Here is an 8391-nt window from a genome sequence, read left to right on the forward strand (position 1 = left end):
TATGTTTTGTGAAAGCTCCTGCATCGGGATGACGGGACGTTATAGTCGGGGACAGATGTGCGTCTGCAGCGCCCCTCCGTGGAGACGCGCGCCATCTATATATTGTTACTTAGACTGTATCTTGTGTCAGCGCGGAGGAGATGATTATTCAGCGCGATCCCCGGTAAGGATCCAGCGCCCCCATCGCGTCTCTCACAGAAACAGGAACGTGTCGCCGGTCTGAGAGGAAATCTCAATAATTACATTCTGTTTTCGGAAGATTTTTTTTCCCCCTCCCCCCCCCCCCCCCCTCGTCAATCTGACACCTAACGCCGACTCCTCTAAATTGCCAATATAGATTTCAAGAAATATTTTAGCGAATTCATTGAATCGCCAGAGGTTATTCTCATTAAAACCAAAATGACATGGCTTAATTAGTTGTAAATAAGAGAGATGAATTAAATAAGGCCCCCGACCCCGTGGGTGCGAGGCTGCCATTCCCATCTGTTGTCATTCAGCCATGGCGGCTGCGCGGGACCAGACATGACAAACGGGGCGCTCGGAAATAAATCTCTTATTAGCGGAGTGAAGTACACTGACAAAAGGATAATTTATTCTTCTTTAAACTGCTCTCGACAAATTCAGGTGTTTCCAAATGAGAGCACAGAAGAGTGATTAACAAGGCAGACATTGCCGGAATTACTGACTGCCTCATTTTATGATTAATTAAACATGTAGATTAAAGTTGCAAAAGAATTTAGATTAATGAGCAAGTTAAGTCTTGCTGATATAAATGAACAGGGAATTGGATGCTCGGCGCAACTTTATAAACATGCATCTTGTAATGAGAGAGACAAGGCTCCATGTTCAGCGGAGGCCACGGGGGCCTCTGACGACGCGCTCTCGTGTAACGCGCTCTGACAGCTTTCAGATAACATCCGAGTGGAAGCCGCGCGCTCCGCTCACCCCCGGCCCGCCTCTCCCAGGGAATGACCCCCGCCGCACCAATTACCGCATCAATTGTTCTCCGGCTGGCGGAGGCTTCCCCGGATAAACACGCGCACATTACACCCCCGTCACCTCTTAATAACTCAATAACGCGCGCGCCGGGACACGAGAACCAATCTATCAGCTACACAACAACCAGCAGCCAGGATCATCCGCTTCCCTGGATCACTGCATACAGATCAGAACCAGAGCGTTGCATCGTATTAAGCTTTATTATTGTTTCTGTCACTCAGTTATATTTTTATACATTTCCTTGATGGGATCTGTCCTCACACTGCTGTGCTCTGTGCTCTCTGCAGCCAGTGTTATGTATTGTCCCTGGAGAGATGTGTAATCAGACCTCACACTGCTGTGCTCCGTGCTCTCTGCAGCCAGTGTTATGTATTGTCCCTGGAGAGATGTGTAATCAGACCTCACACTGCTGTGCTCTGTGCTCTCTGCAGCCAGTGTTATGTACTGTCCCTGGAGAGATGTGTAATCAGACCTCACACTGCTGTGCTCTGTGCTCTCTGCAGCCAGTGTTATGTATTGTCCCTGGAGAGATGTGTAATCAGACCTCACACTGCTGTGCTCTGTGCTCTCTGCAGCCAGTGTTATGTATTGTCCCTGGGGAGATGTGTAATCAGACCTCACACTGCTGTGCTCTGTGCTCTCTGCAGCCAGTGTTATGTATTGTCCCTGGAGAGATGTGTAATCAGACCTCACACTGCTGTGCTCTGTGCTCTCTGCAGCCAGTGTTATGTATTGTCCCTGGGGAGATGTGTAATCAGACCTCACACTGCTGTGCTCTGTGCTCTCTGCAGCCAGTGTTATGTACTGTCCCTGGAGAGAAGTGTAATCAGACCTCACACTGCTGTGCTCTGTGCTCTCTGTAGCCAGTGTTATGTACTGTCCCTGGAGAGATGTGTAATCAGACCTCACACTGCTGTGCTCTGTGCTCTCTGCAGCCAGTGTTATGTACTATCCCTGGAGAGATGTGTAATCAGACCTCACACTGCTGTGCTCTGTGCTCTCTGCAGCCAGTGTTATGTACTGTCCCTGGAGAGATGTGTAATCAGACCTCACACTGCTGTGCTCTGTGCTCTCTGCAGCCAGTGTTATGTATTGTCCCTGGAGAGATGTGTAATCAGACCTCACACTGCTGTGCTCTGTGCTCTCTGCAGCCAGTGTTATGTATTGTCCCTGGAGAGATGTGTAATCAGACCTCACACTGCTGTGCTCTGTGCAGCCAGTGTTATGTATTGTCCCTGGAGAGATGTGTAATCAGACCTCACACTGCTGTGCTCTGTGTTCTCTGCAGCCAGTGTTATGTACTGTCCCTGGAGAGATGTGTAATCAGACCTCACACTGCTGTGCTCTGTGCAGCCAGTGTTATGTATTGTCCCTGGAGAGATGTGTAATCAGACCTCACACTGCTGTGCTCTGTGCTCTCTGCAGCCAGTGTTATATACTGTCCCTGGAGAGATGTGTAATCAGACCTCACACTGCTGTGCTCTGTGCTCTCTGCAGCCAGTGTTATGTATTATCCCTGGAGAGATGTGTAATCAGACCTCACACTGCTGTGCTCCGTGCTCTCTGCAGCCAGTGTTATGTACTGTCCCTGGAGAGATGTGTAATCAGACCTCACACTGCTGTGCTCTGTGCTCTCTGCAGCCAGTGTTATGTATTGTTCCTGGAGGGATGTGTAATCAGACCTCACACTGCTGTGCTCTGTGCTCTCTGCAGCCAGTGTTATGTATTGTCCCTGGAGAGATGTGTAATCAGACCTCACACTGCTGTGCTCTGTGCTCTCTGCAGCCAGTGTTATGTATTGTCCCTGGAGAGATGTGTAATCATACCTCACACTGCTGTGCTCTGTGCTCTCTGCAGCCAGTGTTATGTATTGTCCCTGGAGAGATGTGTAATCAGACCTCACACTGCTGTGCTCTGTGCTCTCTGCAGCCAGTGTTATGTATTGTCCCTGGAGAGATGTGTAATCAGACCTCACACTGCTGTGCTCTGTGCTCCCTGCAGCCAGTGTTATGTATTGTCCCTGGAGAGATGTGTAATCAGACCTCACACTGCTGTGCTCTGTGCTCTCTGCAGCCAGTGTTATGTATTGTCCCTGGAGAGATGTGTAATCAGACCTCACACTGCTGTGCTCTGTGCTCTCTGCAGCCAGTGTTATGTATTGTCCCTGGAGAGATGTGTAATCAGACCTCACACTGCTGTGCTCTGTGCTCTCTGCAGCCAGTGTTATGTATTGTCCCTGGAGAGATGTGTAATCAGACCTCACATTGCTGTGCTCCGTGCTCTCTGCTGCCAGTGTTATGTATTGTCCCTGGAGAGATGTGTAATCAGACCTCACACTGCTGTGCTCTGTGCTCTCTGCAGCCAGTGTTATGTATTGTCCCTGGAGAGATGTGTAATCAGACCTCACACTGCTGTGCTCTGTGCTCTCTGCAGCCACTGTTATGTATTGTCCCTGGAGAGATGTGTAATCAGACCTCTCACTGCTGTGCTCTGTGCTCTCTGCTGCCAGTGTTATGTATTGTCCCAGGAGAGATGTGTAATCAGACCTCACACTGCTGTGTTCTATGCTCTGTGCAGCCAGTGTTATGTATTATCCCTGGAGAGATGTGTAATCAGACCTCACACTGCTGTGCTCTGTGCTCTCTGCAGCCAGTGTTATGTACTGTCCCTGGAGAGATGTGTAATCAGACCTCACACTGCTGTGCTCTCTGCAGCCAGTGTTATATACTGTCCCTGGAGAGATGTGTAATCAGACCTCACACTGCTGTGCTCTGTGCTCCCTGCTGCCAGTGTTATGTATTGTCCCTGGAGAGATGTGTAATCAGACCTCACACTGCTGTGCCCTGTGCTCTCTGCAGCCAGTGTTATATACAGTCCCTGGAGAGATGTGTAATCAGACCTCACACTGCTGTGCTCTCTGCAGCCAGTGTTATATACTGTCCCTGGAGAGATGTGTAATCAGACCTCACACTGCTGTGCTCTGTGCTCTCTGCAGCCAGTGTTATGTATTGTCCCTGGAGAGATGTGTAATCAGACCTCACACTGCTGTGCTCTGTGCTCTCTGCTGCCAGTGTTATGTATTGTCCCTGGAGGGATGTGTAATCAGACCTCACACTGCTGTGCTCTCTGCAGCCAGTGTTATGTACTGTCCCTGGAGAGATGTGTAATCAGACCTCACACTGCTGTGCTCTGTGCTCTTTGCAGCCAGTGTTATGTATTGTTCCTGGAGGGATGTGTAATCAGACCTCACACTGCTGTGCTCTCTGCAGCCAGTGTTATGTATTGTCCCTGGAGAGATGTGTAATCAGACCTCACACTGCTGTGCTCTGTGCTCTCTGCAGCCAGTGTTATGTATTGTCCCTGGAGAGATGTGTAATCAGACCTCACACTGCTGTGCTCTGTGCTCCCTGCAGCCAGTGTTATGTATTGTCCCTGGAGAGATGTGTAATCAGACCTCACACTGCTGTGCTCTGTGCTCTCTGCAGCCAGTGTTATGTATTGTCCCTGGAGAGATGTGTAATCATACCTCACACTGCTGTGCCCTGTGCTCTCTGCAGCCAGTGTTATGTATTGTCCCTGGAGAGATGTGTAATCAGACCTCACACTGCTGTGCTCTGTGTTCTCTGCAGCCAGTGTTATGTATTGTCCCTGGAGAGATGTGTAATCAGACCTCACACTGCTGTGCTATGTGCTCTCTGTATCCAGTGTTATGTATTGTCCCTGGAGAGATGTGTAATCAGACCTCACACTGCTGTGCTCTGTGTTCTCTGCAGCCAGTGTTATGTATTGTCCCTGGAGAGATGTGTAATCAGACCTCACACTGCTGTGCTATGTGCTCTCTGTATCCAGTGTTATGTATTGTCCCTGGAGAGATGTGTAATCAGACCTCACACTGCTGTGCTCTGTGCTCTCTGCAGCCAGTGTTATGTACTGTCCCTGGAGAGATGTGTAATTAGACCTCACACTGCTGTGCTCTGTGCTCTCTGCAGCCAGTGTTATGTATCATCCCTGGAGAGATGTGTAATTAGACCTCCCACTGCTGTGCTCTGTGCTCTCTGCAGCCAGTGTTATGTATTGTCCCTGGAGAGATGTGTAATCAGACCTCACACTGCTGTGCTCTGTGCTCTCTGCAGCCAGTGTGATGTATTGTCCCTGGAGAGATGTGTAATCAGACCTCACACTGCTGTGCTCTGTGCTCTCTGCAGCCAGTGTTATGTACTGTCCCTGGAGAGATGTGTAATCAGACCTCACACTGCTGTGCTCTGCGCTCTCTGCAGCCAGTGTTATGTATCATCCCTGGAGAGATGTGTAATTAGACCTCACACTACTGTGCTCTGTGCTCTCTGCAGCCAGTGTTATGTATTGTCCCTGGAGAGATGTGTAATCATACCTCACACTGCTGTGCTCTGTGCTCTCTGCAGCCAGTGTTATGTATTGTACCTGGAGAGATGTGTAATCAGACCTCACACTGCTGTGCTCTGTGCTCTCTGCAGCCAGTGTTATGTATTGTCTCTGGAGAGATGTGTAATCAGACCTCACACTGCTGTGCTCTGTGCTCTCTGCAGCCAGTGTTATGTACTGTCCCTGGAGAGATGTGTAATCAGACCTCACACTGCTGTGCTCTGTGCTCTCTGCAGCCAGTGTTATGTATTATCCCTGGAGAGATGTGTAATCGGACCTCACACTGCTGTGCTCTGTGCTCTCTGCAGCCAGTGTTATGTATCATCCCTGGAGAGATGTGTAATCAGACCTCACACTGCTGTGCTCTGTGCTCTCTGCAGCCAGTGTTATGTATTGTCCCTGGAGAGATGTGTAATTAGACCTCACACTGCTGTGTTCTGTGCTCTCTGCAGCCAGTGTTATGTATTGTCCCTGGAGAGATGTGTAATCAGACCTCACACTGCTGTGCTCTGTGCTCTCTGCAGCCAGTGTTATGTATTGTCCCTGGAGAGATGTGTAATCAGACCTCACACTGCTGTGTTCTGTGCTCTCTGCAGCCAGTGTTATGTATTGTCCCTGGAGAGATGTGTAATTAGACCTCACACTGCTGTGCTCTGTGCTCTCTGCAGCCAGTGTTATGTATTATCCCTGGAGAGATGTGTAATCAGACCTCACACTGCTGTGCTCTGTGCTCTCTGCAGCCAGTGTTATGTATTGTCCCTGGAGAGATGTGTAATCAGACCTCACACTGCTGTGCTCTGTGCTCTCTGCAGCCAGTGTTATGTATTGTCCCTGGAGAGATGTGTAATTAGACCTCACACTGCTGTGTTCTGTGCTCTCTGCAGCCAGTGTTATGTATTGTCCCTGGAGAGATGTGTAATCAGACCTCACACTGCTGTGCTCTGTGCTCTCTGCAGCCAGTGTTATGTATTGTCCCTGGAGAGATGTGTAATTAGACCTCACACTGCTGTGTTCTGTGCTCTCTGCAGCCAGTGTTATGTATTGTCCCTGGAGAGATGTGTAATCAGACCTCACACTGCTGTGCTCTCTGCAGCCAGTGTTATGTATTGTCCCTGGAGAGATGTGTAATCAGACCTCACACTCCTGTGCTCTGTGCTCTCTGCAGCCAGTGTTATGTATTGTCCCTGGAGAGATGTGTAATTAGACCTCACACTGCTGTGTTCTGTGCTCTCTGCAGCCAGTGTTATGTATTGTCCCTGGAGAGATGTGTAATTAGACCTCACACTGCTGTGTTCTGTGCTCTCTGCAGCCAGTGTTATGTATTGTCCCTGGAGAGATGTGTAATCAGACCTCGCACTGCTGTGCTCTGTGCTCTCTGCAGCCAGTGTTATGTATTGTCCCTGGAGAGATGTGTAATTAGACCTCACACTGCTGTGCTCTGTGCTCTCTGCAGCCAGTGTTATGTACTGTTGGGATCTCTTCTCTCCCGGCTGCAGACATGGAGCGTCTGCCATGTTATGGATGAGATGACTGCGCTCGCCGTGCGGAGATTTCCCCTGTGCCGTGTTCACCGACTCGTTTGTCTGGTAATTGAATAACCTGGGCAGCAGCGAGGCACCTCAGGGAGGGAAGGGGTTAATTGTACTTGTCTGTCCCCAGGGTTACCACGGCAGCAGGGACAGAGATAATGACCGGCTGATAAATTACACTCATTAACCCCACAGATGTCATCAGCGGAACCTCCAGAGTACACAGAGCCCCCAAATACCATCCAGCACCCCCCAATCATACCACACAGGGCGACAGGGAGAGAGAGACAGACAGAGATAGATACATAGATAGATAGGAGATAGATACATAGATAGATAGGAGATAGATAGATAGATAGATAGATAGGAGATAGATAGATAGATAGATACATAGATAGATAGATAGGAGATAGATACATACATAGATAGATACATAGATAGGAGATAGATACATAGATAGATACATAGATAGGAGATAGATACATAGATAGGAGATAGATAGATAGATAGATAGGAGATAGATACATAGATAGGAGATAGATAGATAGATAGATACATAGATAGATAGATAGATAGATAGATAGATAGATAGATAGATACATAGATAGATACATAGATAGATACATAGATAGGAGATAGATAGATAGATAGATAGATAGGAGATAGATAGATAGATAGATAGATAGGAGATAGATAGATAGATAGGAGATAGATAGATACATAGATACATAGATAGATACATAGATAGGAGATAGATAGATAGATAGGAGATAGATAGATAGATAGATAGATAGATAGATAGATAGATAGATAGATAGATAGATACATAGATAGGAGATAGATAGATAGATAGGAGATAGATACATAGATAGGAGATAGATAGATAGATAGGAGATAGATACATAGATAGGAGATAGATACATAGATAGATACATAGATAGGAGATAGATACATAGATAGATACATAGATAGGAGATAGATAGATAGGAGATAGATAGATAGATAGATAGATAGATAGATAGATAGATAGATAGATAGATAGGAGATAGATAGATAGGAGATAGATAGATAGGAGATAGATACATAGATAGATACATAGATAGGAGATAGATACATAGATAGATACATAGATAGGAGATAGATACATAGATAGATACATAGATAGGAGATAGATACATAGATAAATACATAGATAGATACATAGATAGGAGATAGATATATAGATAGATACATAGATAGGAGATAGATACATAGATAGGAGATAGATAGATAGATAGATAGATAGATAGGAGATAGATAGATAGATAGGAGATAGATACATAGATAGATACATAGATAGGAGATAGATACATAGATAGATAGGAGATAGATAGATAGATAGGAGATAGATACATAGATAGATACATAGATAGGAGATAGATACATAGATAGATACATAGATAGGAGATAGATACATAGATAG

The 8391-nt window shown here is 46.8% G+C and overlaps 1 protein-coding gene and 1 long non-coding RNA gene across 13 annotated transcripts in view; one reads left to right on the forward strand and one right to left on the reverse strand.

Annotated features, from left to right (window-relative positions):
- The window catches only part of SOX6 (SRY-box transcription factor 6), a 522737-nt gene that overhangs the window by 423634 nt on the left and 90712 nt on the right, over positions 1-8391 (reverse strand). The window lies entirely within an intron of this gene.
- LOC140071425 (uncharacterized) overlaps positions 1-8391 on the forward strand; it is a 106759-nt gene that overhangs the window by 1017 nt on the left and 97351 nt on the right. The gene's annotated exons all lie outside the window — the stretch shown is intronic.

This window comes from Engystomops pustulosus, chromosome 7 (assembly GCF_040894005.1).
Source record: "Engystomops pustulosus chromosome 7, aEngPut4.maternal, whole genome shotgun sequence".
NCBI classification, from domain to species: Eukaryota; Metazoa; Chordata; class Amphibia; order Anura; family Leptodactylidae; genus Engystomops; species Engystomops pustulosus.